Source organism: Lactuca serriola, chromosome 7 (genome assembly GCF_051521515.1).
Source record: "Lactuca serriola cultivar US96UC23 chromosome 7, Lser_US96UC23_V15, whole genome shotgun sequence".
NCBI classification, from domain to species: domain Eukaryota; kingdom Viridiplantae; phylum Streptophyta; class Magnoliopsida; order Asterales; family Asteraceae; genus Lactuca; species Lactuca serriola.
In genome coordinates this window covers 90,587,818-90,604,954 of record NC_136414.1, presented here as the reverse complement: position 1 = coordinate 90,604,954, position 17,137 = coordinate 90,587,818, and positions in this window count along the sequence as shown.

The following is a 17,137-nucleotide window of genomic DNA, read 5'->3' as shown; positions in this document are numbered from 1 at the left end:
TCCCCACAATAGGAGCAAATTGATAAAAAGACAAACGAAAACTGACGTCGAATAAAGAAACAATGAATTTTTAACGGACTTTAGGAGTCCCGGCCTATTAAAATTATATCATTAAAAATAAAGTCAAAACTAGCCGACGAAGTCTAAATGAAAGTTGTAGAGCATAATCTCACCTACGCGTGGATATAAAGAACGTGAAAAACAGAGCCAATACGCGAAAGTTATGGAATTTAGAAGACGGGAGCCGGGATTACGCCCCGCGTAATATGGGAGTACGCCCCGCGTACTAGACCCAGAGTCGAGTCCCATCGGCTGCACCTCTACGCTTAGCTAGACCGGAGTCGTAAGCCATGACGCATTGTTACGCCCCGCGTAACCAAAGTACGCCCAGCGTACTCCGGTAGTACGCCCCGCGTACGAGGAGTTTCCAACCTATAAATAGAGAGGTTAAGCTTCGAGTTTTTGCACACATTCTCAAATCCTCAGTCACTCTCCCATACTTCTAAGCCCCAGAGATCATCCCGACGCCCTCGGTTTCCGCACTCGAGCCCCCGACGAAAGATCTACGCTGCAGAGATCCCCGAAGAGCCCGAAGACGCAACTTTCCGCGGTCGAAATTCTGCTCAACTCTAGCCTCTCTCTCTTCAAACCAAACGAGTGAGTTCATGCCCCTACTTTTCAATTCTTTTCATGTTTTAGGGGGGAAATATAAGTATATTACAAGTGAAAGTATCGTTTTTATAAACATAATTATAATATCTATCTTATAGGGTATTGATACAAACATAATCTCTTGGAGAGAGAGCGTGATACTTGTGTATAGATCTATACGGGATTGACAACCCCGCACCTAAACTATTAGCTATAGTTAGACCGGCAGGTCTGGGGTGACAAATGTCATAACACTACAACACCTGAAGAATGTTGTTACAGGCCGTCAGTGTCAATAGTATGGTTATAAAACTCACATAAAAGTATAAAAACAAGTTTGATTTACGAGATTCATATATGCATTCAGTTTTCCACATTATTTTTAGCACAAAGTTTATCATTATTATTCAAGTATGGAACATACTAACGCACTCCAACTCTGGAAACTTTTCAAACCATTTATAGAAAATATTGGATTTTCTGAAAACCTCGTTCATCGATTTACTACCAAAAGGACATACTTTTCAATGCAAAACACTTATGAACTCACCAGCTTAATTGTTGACACTTTTTCGAAACCACTTGTATTTCTCAGGGAATCAGTAATACAGGTAACCACCAGCTTTTGAAGAAGGAACGCTAAGGACGTTTATCAATAAACATTTATATCATCATATTGTAATATTCTTTTGTAAATATGTATAACGCAACAAGATACGTTTTCTTTATTATATATATGATGGTTGTGTTACTTTCTTTACAATATTCAATTGTTGTGATACTACGTGAAGTCATCCACCCCCGAATGTTTCCGCCATTTTGGTTTGGGGGTGTGACATATTGTGAACCAGTGGATGTATGATTTATATGGGTAAGACCCGATAGTCTATTGATTGATACTCTTAGGTCTCGGGTCATTAGCTTTCTTGGCTTATTTGGTTGTTAGTGCATTGTGGGAGTTGGGAGATTCGGTGACCAGCTGGATTGGATCATGTGGGAAGTTAAAAGTTGTTAGGAATAATAGTTGTGCTTTAGTAGCTGACTACAGAGTGTTGCATTCTGAATTCTAGTTGGTTGAGGGCTGTCTATCAGGAGTTCGGTTACAAATGTTGGACATCAATTATGGAATGTCGAGCCATGGATTTCATTGTGTATGTCTCGAGCGATTTGTCAGGTGGGGGTACACCTAAGATAACATGGGATTTGATTGCAATGTGAGAATTTTTGGATTGACTATCCTTATGCTCGTGGGATCAGTAGGTTGGTGATGACTTGTCAGGAAGTCAAGTGTGTATTTGAGGTTGTTAGGCACAACCTCTGAAATTAGGGATTTGGTGTAATTGCTGGGTTTTGAACATTCTAACACTCCTAAATGTACATGCAACCCTAAATACCTTGGATCTATGTTTTCTCTATTATACATGCAAATATGAACTTCCAAGGTATTATCCTAATCTAGCATACAAAACAATGAAGATAGAATACATACCTCTTTGATGTAGAGAGTCTTCATTAAGCTTGCGTTCCTAGTGCCCCAAGTGTGACACCTCAAATGGTTAACACAACACCAAATACACTTGGAATAACTTGAGAGAAATCTACATTTCATGAAATTGGCTAGCCCTTCTTTTACACTAACAAGTCCAATTTTGGTCTAGAATAAGATGCATATATAGTTAGGGTTACACCATGTAAACCCAAATTGACATGGACTTTCATTTCCATGATCCATGGGTACAAAAACACCATGGAGCATCCATGAAGCATCATATGGGTTTTAGCCCAACTAGATAATCCATGGAGCATTAGCCCACTATATAAGTATGGATGATTTACACAATCAACCCATATATTTAATTAGTCTTCTTTTGATCACTTAATTAATCCTAGATTAATATGATCAATACTAATTAAATATTATTATTCTTATTATTAATATACTAGAACTTATAATATATTAATAACCATAAGTGTCTTATTTCTCTTACTTTAGTCTATCCAAGTGCATGATGCCATGCAACCCAAATGGACCATGCCGGGTCGGGTCAAGTCTTACCAATTATAGTTATGGACTTAGACATTAATCCAACAGTCTCCCACTTGGATAAGTCTAAAACTATTATTGCGTATGACTTCAAGAACCGACTGGCAATCATAGCTCTCAAAAGCTTCTGTCAAACTCTAACCTTGTAAATGAACTCTAACCTTTGTCAATGACTTGTCCATTAGATAAGGGATCATATATTCCTCCATTCTAGATATCATATGGATTGAGACATGGATTATAATCATTCTCTCTGTCGATTTGTTGTTTCCCGATTTCTGATTTATGAAGACTGACTAATTGAACAAATCAAATCAGTCTTGGCCCGGCCGAGCATTTCCATTTGTCATCATCAAATCATCGAGGGGCCCACGGATATCGCTTTTATCCCGAAGGTAAAAGGAATGGATAAACTTTGACTCATATGGCTTATTCTACTACTTGTTGAATCATACACAAAGGCACGTTTTATAATACCGAGTTACCGAATGCATTTTCGTGCAATCAATGTACAACCATTTCATAGTAACAACTCATATCTCAAGGCTTGAAGAATATAAGATATTATCATCTCATGATCACTCGTGATAAAATCCATGAAGTGATTCCAACGAGCGCGGGTTGAATCCAATACTCAGAACTTATGAGCACTCATGAGTGTTGTAGCCCTTTGTCCAACATCTTAGACCTCTACAAGCCAACCCATGACAGTCTTGATTCATATCTACTTCCAACATATGACCGACTGTGGATGGTTTGAATAACTTAGTCATTCCGGAAGAATAACCTAGTTTATTCTGGAAGTCAAAACATGCAAAAAGAAACACAAGAATAATTGAATGCAATATAGTATCAAAACCTATGAACATAAATAAAACACCTTTTATTTATCACCATATGATTACACGGTATTCATTGTACACTGTTTCAGCTACCAACTTTATTCTTGAATTTAAAACAATAGTTGTCCCATGTTCCAAGCATGTACACTATGTTTTCTAAACACTAGTCATGCCATACACCAAGTATGCATACTATGTTTGTCTATGATCTTCACTTTGTGAATCAGATCGATTGAACATAGCTCCAATGATCCTCTTTCACGGTCCCAAATCCTTACTGCAAATGCAAGAATTCCAAATTCATGCCATTTACTGAAATCTGTTAGATTCTAAACTTATATGCATTGATCCTCTTGTAATGATTATGCACAAAGTCAGAAAGACTTGACAGCAAACATTACAACGCATTCCAAAGGAGATCAACTCCTTGGAAACATCCTTCTTGCATTAAGTTTTCTAATCTTACACGGATTGAATAATTTCTAACTTTGAAACATTTCCATATTCCATTTTGACTATCACTTCTGAACAAGAGTTGCCTCCTTACAAATCAGCTCCTACTAACATGACGATTATTAGCATAACACTTATGCTCCCACTAGCTTTGACATGTACTCAGAAATCAGCTGACTTTCTTACCAAAGTTCAGATTTATGATACTAGATTGTTTTCATAAAACTTTATCAAAATCATACACCTTCCCTTAGATAGCACACTTGTCTATCTAAAAAATTATGAAGAGGGATGCCGTAATCATAATGGTTAGACCTTTTTGCCACTTCTCACAAGTCCAGGTTAGTGTGTCGGTAAACTACACACGCTCCACTAATGACTTTGAGAATGAAAATATTACAATTGCTATCTAGCTAAAATCTACTTAGTGAAAGTGTTTCCTCACCATCATTTTCATGAATCGGAGAGAAACCTTATGACACTTAGATTTACTGGTGTATGTGTTCTTATCCATGTGAATTTTCAAAACCATAGTCACAAGACAAGGATAATGACAAATCCAAACTCATATGGACTGAACTCAATCTTAATTTCTTGCCACCTGGCAGCTCAAGGGCCTGCCATTGCTTCCAACTTGTTGTGCAACAAATTAAGAACTCTAAGAACTCATATGCAAAGCCAAATTTAACTGGAATGGGCACAAAATATGTCAACACGATAGGTTATAAACCTCAAGTCGTGTGCTAGTGAAGAATTTCAAGTTTTATTCTTGATTAGTTCTTGAGACTTTCAAGACCTTTAAGACTCCCACTGTCCTTTTGACATATAAGACTTTCTTGTCAGATATTCAAGAGATAGTGTGGATTCTAATCAAGACAAACACTTCACACAATTGGCCTAAGTTGGTCTTTGTTTTATCCAAAACATCACAACTTCCCAATTTCAAATGTACAAGAGTAGAAAACTTTTACTCTTACATTTGACAAGTGTTTTAAAACTTCTTCAAGACATGTCACTCAAATTGCAATCTTGGAGTATGACTCTAAGACTTGTATTGGAACGAAGTATGACTCATCTTCTTGATTTAACCATTTCAACAATTCATAACCCCTCTTCTTAACTATCAGAATGCACTTAGAGGATGAATTGTGATAAGGTCTCTAAATCATTAAAATGATCATATAACATGATACTAAAGTACTCTCCCATCTTTTCAGATTTGAGAAACTTTTATCCTTCTGCCTAATTAGATTCTTCTTATTCGCTCTGCCATACCTTGGAACCTTTTCCAATGTCTCAGAGTTACACTTAAGCTTGTAAGTATAATCATATTTACTGAGCTTTAGTAAGCTATGACGAATAGTCTTGTCGATCTTTTGTGGTGGACTTAACCAGTGCACAAGAATGTGTACTCGATCCCTTAGTCCATTACTTGACTCACACATCCATGTGAACAAGTAATTAGTCTTAATTTTCCAATACTTGAAAGTTCTCATTCATCATGCTATACAACTTGCATGATTCCAAGTTTCGGTCCAATTGAAACTTGGGTGATGGGAATCTTTCCTTATTTGGAAAATTTAGACATTACCACAAATGAAAGAATCAATTTCATATTTCCACTCTTCCTATTAATGGAATCTTATAAGCAACATAGATTTTCACAAATGCCATTGTAGGGATATTTTAAAATAAATAAAATCTAAAATTTCCTTTTATTTTAAAAACTTTGCGGAAAAACTTATCCTTACAATCCATATAAAAACTTGTTGCTGTCTATTCCTAAGCAAAAATATCATAACTCCTAAGAAATAGTTCAAGAATCCAATCTTCAAACTATGAGATAGAAATCCATCTACGCGATCAGATTCAACATATTCCTTCTTTAAGTTTCTTTACTTTTATTTGATTCTTAAAGCATCAACATGTGACCCAGTCACATCATGTATCAAGAATCTCAGAATAGAAACTTAGCAGAGTTAGATAGTGGATTTTACCTGAAATAAAGTCAAACTTATTGACTTTACCATCCTTAGGTAAAATTGGCAGCTTCGCAACTAATGCCCCTTCCTTTGGAAATATAAACATATGGAATCTTTGATAATGGTACATGGGAGTATCACAGACTTAGCATTTCTCTTTACCATTTGGTCAACTGAATTGACTATGGCCGATCCCTTTCCATTGGGAAGAGAGAGCTTTACTAGATATCCAATGTCATCATTGTCAATGTCCATAAAGTTTTAAGAAGATGATCTTAGCAAATATATAAGAACATTAAGGGTCTTGTCATAGTTTATTTCATAGGTGTCCCAAAGAAACTCACTATGTGACTTAGAAAGTGATTGAGCCACCAACTTTCTCAAGACTTTGACACCCAACTCTCCCGGCTTGTCAACATGTGACTACATCTCCAAGATGTGACCACACCTAGACCTTGCCTTGCTAATAGGGCTTGTGTGACCTTAAACTTTTCAAGAACTTGTAGGTTAGAGAGAATAATTGGAGGATGTGAAAGAAGTATGATTTCCATGGGACATCATCTTCATTTAGGAAAGCTTGTTTCAAGATATTTGGGAAGATCATAACTGTCTAAACCAGACCTCTTTTGGGAGATATTCAAGATAGTTGATCTAAAGTCCTTAATATGACACCAAATATGAAATATTAAGGCTAGGACCCAACTCAATACTTTTATAACTTGGAAGAGGCATGTCGTAATCCAAGCTATAAAATATTTGAAGGTAGGTGAATGACGATTCACCAGTTTCCACCAAGATAAACGAAATGTATTATTAGGTTTTAATTGGTTTTGAAACTCCTAGATCTTTTGAGATTCATTGAACTGTTCAATGGCATGTTTCAATCTCGAGTGTGCCCTTCAGGTTTTGTGACTGGGATGCCGAGGATCACAAAACAAGGTGTGAAGTAACCATGCAAATTACTTGATACCCTTAAGTGTTTACCCCTCAATCGATGTGTCGGTTAACCATACACGCTTCATCGATACTATGATAAACATTAAGTTACCCTTTGCCTACCTTGTTAAATACGAGTTAGTGTGCCGGTTAACCACACACGCTCCACTAACCGACTTAAACAAAGTGCAAAGTGTAATTTCATGGATTAGCACCTTATTCACATTTTCCTAAGTAACTAAGATTGGGTATTTCTAAGTGTTTAGTTACTTAGTATTTATCATTAATACTTTTAATGAAGGGAGAATTATAGTCCTGTCAAACCCGTTCGGCTAACGACCCTCCACCGGTCAAGGAAGTGGTGGGTGAGAGTGGACACCCATTAAACTGCCATTTTATAGGCAGTAACCTTATACCCCCTTATAGACCGGCTTCGTAAATGAGGCCTACTAACGATAAGACTGACTTTAATCTTATATATATATATATATATATATATATATATATATATATATTAACTTCTAATATTATAAAGTATAAGGGTTGAATTTTAACTTTTAAAATTCTAAGGGATAACTTGGAATTAAAGTATTCATAAGTGAAAACTTTTCAAATTCCAAAACTTGAGGGCAAGTTTTGAAACTATTCAAAACTAATTAATTCCATAACTTATGTGTTTAAAGTAGTTTTAATCCAAAAACTCTTCAAGTTCCATAACTTGAGGACAAGTTATGGAAGACTTTAAACTAATAAAAGAATTAACTTTTCTTTATTTTATAACTTATGGAATTAATTAAGGTTACATTATTTATTTATTTTTTATTTAATGAAGAGACTCTTGGTCCTCCATAACTTGAGGACAAGTTATGGAGTCATAAAACCATGTAATTAGAACTAGACTCTCCATTTTTGTAACCTTTGCCAACTTTTATGAGTTTTATGAAACTTAAATGTGACTTTTCATATAACTTGAGGACAAGTTACAAAAACACATTTTAGAATCAACTCTTAGATTAATTTGGATTGAAAACAACTATTTCACTCAACTTTTCTATTAATCTAAGCAACTCATAAGAATAAGATAATTCAAATCAAACTTTTTCATGTAATTAGTCTTAACCTTAAACTAATACAAAACATGAATCTATTGACAATTATCTTTGAAATTGGATTAGCATGAACATTACACATCAAAAACAAGTTTATAAGTCCAAAAACACCTTAGGGTAATGTTCCTAGTCCAATTCCAGCCAAAAAGGTCGAATTTATGCTGTCTGGGGGTCCAACTCGTCGAGTGCAGGAACCAACTTGACGAGTTGGATGCATTTTGCCTTGGACTCGGCGAGTCCATTCATGGACTCGGTGAGTCTGCTAGGCAGACAGCATCAAAAATCGATTTTTCAGCTACATTTGCAAGTATAACAAGAAAACAAGCCTAGGCTCTGATACCACTGCTGGGTTTTAAGCATTCTAACACTCCTAAGTGTACATGCAACCCTAAATACCTTGGATCTATGTTTTCTTTATTATACATGCAAATATGAACTTCCAAGGTATTATCCTAATCAAGCATACAAAACAATGAAGATAGAATGCATACCTCTTTGATGTAGAAAGTCTTCACTAAGCTTGAGTGCCTAGTGCCCCAAGTGTGACACCTCAAATGGTTCACACAACACCAAATACACTTGGAATAACTTGAGAGAAATCTACACTTCATGAAATCGGCTAGCCCTTCTTTTACACTACTAGTCCAATTTTGGTCATGAATAAGATGCATATATAGTTAGGGTTACACCATGTAAACCCTAATTGACATGGCCTTTCATTTCCATGATCCATGGGTACAAAAACACCATGGAGCATCCATGAAGCATCATATCGGTTTTAGCCCAACTAGATAATCCATTGAGCATTAGCCCACTATATAAGTATGGATGATTTACACAATCAACCCATATATTTAATTAGTCTTCTTTTGATCACTTAATTAATCCTAAATTAATTCTTGATCAATACTAATTAAATATTATTATTCTTATTATTAATATACTAGAACTTATAATATATTAATAACCATAAGTGTCTTATTTCTCTCACTTTAGTCTATCCAAGTGCATGATGCCATGCAACCCAAATGGACCATGCCGGGTCGGGTCAAGTGTTACCAATTATAGTTATGGACTTAGACATTAATCCAACAGTAATTCACTATCGGTATATTTTGACCATTCCTTCTGCATAGTAGAATGACATTCCTAGTTAGAGACTAGGGGACAGTGAGATTAATGAATGATCAGTATTCATAGGGAATAATCTTCTGGGGTTTAAATTGATGGGTTCATGTTTTTGGGAAGTTTCCTGCTTTGAGTGGTTATCACTGTGAAATAAGGTATTCCAGTTTGCAAGAGTAAGGTAGTTGTTTCAGTTCTCAGTCAGAGAAGTTGGCCTGCCTTCTTCAGGCTGAGGGCAGAGTGTTAAGGTTCATTATTTCGGAGGTATAAATAATTTCTGCCAAGAGGGGGCTTGGATGGCAGGCTTGGGAGGCGGTCTTTAGTATGTGATGATTCTTCAGTCTTTATCGAAATTCAGGAAGTTTGGGGAGGGATCGACTAGCATGGCAGAGGAAGTAGTAAAGAATGATTTCGAGGATGAAATCTAATTTAAGTGGGCGAGAGATCTAACACCATGTTTCAAATCGTTTCATAATTTGGGGCCGTGACATGAATATCAGTTATCATAAGGCTTTTATGCCTTGGTGGAAGGAAAAATTTAGGCCCCTTTGGATGTGGTTAATGTATATTAGGTGATTCGAGAGTTCGGTTGGTGCTTTGGAGCCCATGGGTATAACCGTAATGTGATAGTTCAGGCCTTTTACAAATTTTGGGTTTAAGTTTGGACATTTTAAGGAAACGTAGAGTTGATAGGATTGTAGAGCTTCTCATTACCTTTCTGAGGATATAAAGATGGCCGAAAATGGAGTAAAAACGAAGAAGTTATACTCGTTTGAAGTTAGGAGTGTTTTGGGGCCTAGTCTAGTACATTGGTCATACTCTTTGAGTACGCAACGTGTAATGGTGGATGTGGCTGCACTTAACTTTTGAGAATGCCAGGCGTACTCAAGAGTATGCAGGACGTACACCAGCCAACTAGAAACCTTAATATATCATTAGGGTTTTACCCCTATATAAGCTCGTTATGTCCCTTGAGCCATGCCTCTTAATAGCCTCCATACCACCTAAACCCTAATCTCGACCCTTAGCCACTATTTTAGTGTTCTTGAGCTCTTGTGAAGAATCCTTTTTTTTCTTATGCATTTTGAAGAGATAGAAGGTTATTGAAGATTCATTACTTGGGGTGAAGCTTAGAGATCTAGAGTTGTCACCTATTTTGCAGGTTATTGATGGTTTCTATTGAAGGAGATCAGTAGAGCCGACAACGTTTAGGATTTCTTCAGATGTGTTCAGTGTGTGAGGTGAGTTTCCTCAATGTGTGTGACAACCCAAAAATTTCCGTTAGTTTTAACGTCGAAATTAATTACGTCAAAAATTAGCCAAATTTATCCCGAAAATATTTTTGACCGGATTTAAACCCGTTGGAATATTTTAATTAATATTCTTCAAGCAAAAATAAAAACACGTAAATTATCTTTCCATTTATTTGGAAAAAGTTATTTTTATTCGCGGCCATTTAACCGGGTAAAATTTTAAACCTCGTTAAACATAAGTATCGGGTAGTCGTATACTGGGTACAACACCCAAGCCCTATATAAGGGTGGGTGGACACTCCTTAGAAACCTTTTCCCACCTTAGACTCTCTCTCTCTACTTTCTCTCTCTACAAATGGGTTTTGGTAAAAAAATCGCCCCTCCGAGCCTCAAATCGGTAATTAAACCTTCCTAGCTTGTTATCTAACTTATATAGCTTGCAAATTCATGACTTAATCATCCAAAACCCCAAGAACATGAGTTTACGGTCTTGGGAGCATCCCAAAACCGTAACCCCCTTGAATGTGTGTTTTAATGCTCAAAAACCCTCCCAAACACTTCTCATGCTTAGCAATGGCTTAGAGGCTTATCCGAAAGGACTTAGAACACCAAAATCGGACCAAATGGGGAGTAAACATGAGTTTACGGTCTAAGGATGTTCTTAGACTGTAAACCCATCTTCATGGACCATAAACACTTGTTTAAGTGTTAAACTACCCCTCAAACAACTCCAAGGGCTTCCATGAACTTCCTAGAGTGCATAGAACCTTATTTTCCTTCATAATATGCACCAAAGCATACAAATATGTGTCACACTTGAGTTTAAGGCCCAAGAAGGTTCTTGGACCGTAAACACCTATTCTTAGACCATAAACACCCCAACGGGTGTTAAAGTGCCCTTAACACTTTGTATGGCTTGGAATTGGACCTAGAACTTCGTATGCTTAACCTACAACCACCAAAACATAGGATTCATGGACAAAATGAGTTTACTACCGTCAAATCATGTGTTTAAGGTAGTAAACTGCCCAAGAACATCTCCTTAGACCGTAAAAACCTTTCCAAGGTGTTTAAGTGCCCTAAACACCTTCCTATGCTCCTAAAAGTGACTAGAACCTTACATGCATGAGTTAGAACCACCAAACAACAAAACGAATGGACCAACATGATTTTACTACCGTAAACTCATGTGTTTATGGTCATAAACTCCTCAAGGAGTAGTCATAGGCCGTAATCTCCTTAAATGGCCCATTTTGAAGCCTTAAACCCTTCATAAGCCCTAGAATTGAACCTAGCCTAATTCCACAAGTGTTATAAGACCTTAATGCATCAAAGAACACACCATCCATGAGTTTACGACTGTAAACTCATGGGGATAAGGTCTTAGGGCTGTAAAATCTATAAATAGTTCACTCTTGAAGAGTAAACTCCCTATCTAGGCCATACACACCCTTAGATGTTACCCGGAACACTCCTAGCACTTGATCAAAGTGTTTTCCGCATTTTAGGATGCGTATACGTATTTAATTAGTATTATATTTACTAATTTTATATAAACATATGTCACCATATGTTAATAGGTCACTAAGTGTGTTCAAGTCTTTACTTGACACCGAGCGCCCAACCGGCACCTTCGTCGGATCCACTTACAACAGGTGAGTTCATACCCCTTAATGAACCTTTTTAAATGTTTTTACATGCTTTTATGGGGGGGGGAATACAAGTTAAAACATGCCAATTATCATATCAATCACATGTGATTGATAACCCACATGCACAAGGATTTATTACACTGTCAACCGTTTTACCAAGTATGATGCTGTAAATGGTTTTGTAAAACGTATTTACTTGTTCAAAACTTTTCTCAAATTGACTCTCGCGCTGTATGTTTTATTTCAGATTTAGTTGCAGCAGTATTTTAAACAAAGGATTTCTTTACCTATAATGTTTTATCAAAGTTTCATTTAAAACTTGTTTATGAAAGGTTTTCAAAGGATATCTAAAGGTTTTCAAACTTATTTTACAGAAGAATACCAAGTCGTGATTTTATTAAGTGTAAAGGTTTTCCAAAGTTTTCATCAAAGTTTTCTTCCATGTTTTTATACTCCTACTTTGTTAGATACTACTGCTTCGTTATAATTCTATTTAGTTAATGCTCCTACTTAGTTAAATGCTATTACTTTGTTAACACTTTTACTCTGTGATACGCTTTTACTTCGTGATACGCTCCTACTTCGTGATACGCTCCTACTTGTTAACGCTTTTACTTCGTGATACGCTTTTACTTCGTGATACGCTTCTACTTCGTGATACGATTCTACTTGTTAATGCCTCTACTTAGTGAAACACTTCTACTTCGATAAACACTTCAACTTTGTTAAATGCTTCTACTTAGTTAAATGTATGCATGTACTTGTATAGTTATATAAATAATGTTTAAAGGACTTAGGAAGGCTAGTTCGCCCTATTTCCTTTTCCTCGTTGGGATGTGGTCTGGTGGGATCGGATATCCGTCCGAAGGTCGTTTGATCATTAATTATATATTATGTATACAGGTATAGACATATAGGTTTACGTCGGTCAGTTTATTTGTGAATCTCTATCATTAGTCCAATATTTACATCAGAACTCACTACACGAGATGCATCTTCAGGACACGGCCTTCTCCGTTGTCTAGTTGGTAACCAGAGTCTCCTGTAGGGAGAGCGGGCATTGTGTGTATAGATCTATACGGGATTCACACCCCTACACCCTGACTGTTAGCTACAGTCCACGTCCTACCAAGCCAAGGGGTGACAAATGTCACATTCTTTCGGATGCTTGCAGGGCATCAAGTTCTCTAGTGTCTATCAGTATGGTTACGAGTATCTCGGGGTTACCTTATAATTCATGGCCTTAAGGTAACGGGAATTAACAATGTATTCACTGTTTTTAGACCTTGTTAGACATATCATTCAATTGATACTGTCTGGGGTCTGTATTCACTGTTTTTAGACCTTGCTAGACGTATCATTCATTTGATACTATCTGGGGTCTGTTTTCACTTTTTTTAGACCTTGCTAAAAGTATCATTCATTTGATATTGTCTGGGGTCTGTATTCACTGTTTTTAGACCTTGCTAGACGTATCATTCATTTGATACTGTCTAGGGTCTGTATTCACTGTTTTTTAGACCTTGCTAGATGTATCATTCATTTGATATTGTCTGGGGTCTGTGTCTCCTTTCGTTAGACTGAGCCAGGCGTGTCATTCATTCGATACTCTCCTGGAGTCTATGATTTCTTTTGCCTTAGTCAGCAGTATTTCCTGCCTGAGGCCTATGTTATTTTCCCTAAAGTTTTGACTTGTGATATCCTTCTACTTTCTTTAAAGTCAAATACTGTATATTGGTAATGATAATATTTTAGGGAAATTCTCTTTAAAACATAACACTGTTGGGTCTTGGTAGAAGACTGCTTTTATTTAGAAAATATAGGATTTCCTGGAAAGGACTCTAATACACCGTTGATTCTAAACTACTACTTTTTATAAAGTTATTTGAATAAAATGACACTAAATACTTATGAAATCACCAGCATTTATAAAAATGATGATAATCGCTTTCAAATAACTTGTATTCTCAGGTCAGCAATAGACAGGTACATTCCAGGAGCTTTTGGTGAAGACAGTTTAGTACCAAGCTGTACCTATATTATTACTTGTATTACTTTGATGTTTCTATGTAATGTAAACTATGTAAAACTATTACTATTAATGCAATGGTTGTTGTACTTTGATTACTATACTGCAAATGTTGTGATACTTGACATGACGTCATCCACCCCAGAACGTTTCCGCCGTTCCGGTTTTGGGGTGTGACAATGTGTTTGGCGGGTCAACGGCACCAATGTCGGCCCACGGTTTATTATGATTAGGATGCTAGTTGTCTGCGTGACTCTACATGTATGTTTTCCTGATATGTTTACCGGGTGGGGCCCGATGCCAGACGGGGCCTGATGATTATATTGTATGCTATTTATCTTAGTGATTATTGCATGTGTTTATGTGTTTGCATGTATACCGGGTGGGGCGCGATGCCAGGCGGGGCCTAATGACTGACAGGTCTGTTCGGAGCGGGGATCGATGCCGAGTGAGGCCCATTATATGTTTGATATGTATAGTATGTGGTATTTTGGGGAGCTCACTAAGCTTTGTGCTTACAGTTTTCAGTTTAAGTTTCAGGTTCTTCTGTTTTCAAATGAAGGGCCCGACTTGATCGTACTGCGTCCCCTGGAGATTTATTCTGCATTGACTATTTATGATTTTACTCTAATGTTTTGATAATACTTTTATTATGACCGACATTTGGATAATGAATAAATGGTTTTGACTTATTTTAAATGAATTTTTTACTTGGAAATTTTGGGACGTTACATTCATACTACGAGATTTATGCTTTTTCCAGATTTAGCAAAATTGTCTTTATAAAAGGCCTCTTCATTGAATGTCACATCCCGACTTTGAACAATACTTCAATTCTTATTATCTTAAAACTGGTACCTCATATCATCAACTCCGTACCCAATAAAGTAGTACTTTTTTCCTTCACTTTAAAACAGTCTTTTTCACTGCCTTTAGTTTTGACATACAAAAAGGCATCCAGTAACTCTCACATGTGTGAGAGGGACTTCTTGCCCTAGTCATTCCACTTATGGAATCTTGAACCCTAAGGGGACTGAGGGTCTTTTATTGATTAAGTATGATGTTATAATGTTAACATCTGCCCAAAACGACTTCAACAACCTACATGTAATCTTATGCTTTTGGCTCTTCCATTTAAAACTTAGTTCATTATCTCCACAATATCAATTTGTTGAGGAATTTTTGAAATCTTCAACGTTTGAAATTTGTGGTTTGTACGATTGTTAACAAACTTTTTGCTACTGTATTTGCCCCTGTTATATGACTTTAGGCACTTCACTTCAAGAATTGTCTCATTCTCAACAACAACTTTCCACTTCCTAAAGGTTATAAAGACTACAAATTTATTATTAAGTAAATAAATCCATACCTTACTTATGGAATCATCTATAAAAGTAACATAGTAACGAGAACCACCGACTAATGATAATGAAGTTTTTTCGTAAACAATTGAAAGAAACAATTTAAGCTTTGTTTCCTTTATAACTTGTCCAACTTTTTTTAAAGTGACCTTCTGCTTACCTAGAATGCAAGATTTACAAAATTCTGAATTAATACTTTTCAGCTTCAAAATATTTTCCTTCGTCACCAACATCTTTAGTCCCTTCTCACTCATATGTCTAAGTCTTTGATGTCAGAGTAGAAGTCTTTTCATTTTCTTTTGCTGGATTTATCCCATATGCTCAAACTTCAACCATGTATAATGTTCCCCACTTCTGTCCTTGCGCAATTACTAGATTTCCCTTCGCTATTTTCATTGGTGATTACCAAAATCAAGATGATGTCCTTTGTCATCTAATTTCCCTACTGGTATCAATGTTCTCTTCATATCCGAAATATACTTGACATTCTTTAGTTTCTACTTTGAACCTATAGTTGTCTTGAGGAAAATATTCCTAAGTCTTATGATATCAAGACTATTGTTTTTAGGAACTCAAACCTTCCCTTGTAATGCTTGAAATTTAGCATCATGTCTTTGTAATGATTTGCATGGAACGAAGCACCCGAATCCATTATTTGGAATTCGACAGAACTTTCAACACAACACATAAGTGCATCGTACGAATCTTCTGTCAAATTAATTTCATTTTTGTCTTTTTCTACCTAAGGCTTTGGATATTGATTCTAGAGGTGACCATTTTTTATTTGCAGTTCCAACAAACAATATCCTTTTTGCTTTTCGATCTCCCTCTTTTTCTTGGTTTTGATGTTCCTCTACGATCACCTCTGTTTGATTTTCTCCTCTCTCTTCGGTTCTTAGCATATATATACTTAGTAAGGAACCTAAACATTAAGAAACTAAAAAAAATCAAAAATAGCATGTCAAATGTTATTTGCACAACTATGCGTAAGATTATAGTAAAAACACAAAAAAATATTTTAAGATAATATGTAAGAGTCCTCTAAAACTAGACATTAATATCGATGGGTAATATACGCCTAGATATTCCAAGTATAATTTGTTAATTGTTGACATTGAATGTGAATGATAAGTGTGTAGAAAAACTATAATGGGCGTGTTTGCTACGGAGCTTTTGGAAGCGTTTGAGAACTTTTAGCTTTTAGCTTTTGATAAAACGCTCTAGTTTAAACAAAAGCCTCTATTTGGCAGTACGAGCGTTTAGCTTTTAGTTTTAACAAAACGTTCCGATTCTAAAAGCTACTTCATGTAGCGTTTATCAAAACGCTCCTGAGCTTTTGAAATTAATTTCCATAATTACCCTTAAAAATATATTTATTTATTTATTTATTTTTAATCAAGTGTTCTTTTATGTAATTTTATATATTTCAAAAGCTTCCAGCTACTTTTGCCAAACATTTATATAACAAATAAAAGCTACAGCTTCCCGCTACTAGCTACTTGCTACACGCTACTAGCTACCCGCTACCAGTTAACCGCTACCCGCTTCCAGCTAACAACTACTTTTGCCAAACACGCCCAATATCTAACGATTTCTTAGTGTGGACATTGTTATTCACATGTGAATGATCAATACTAATCACAAATATATATATATATATATATATATATATATATATATATATATATATATATATATAT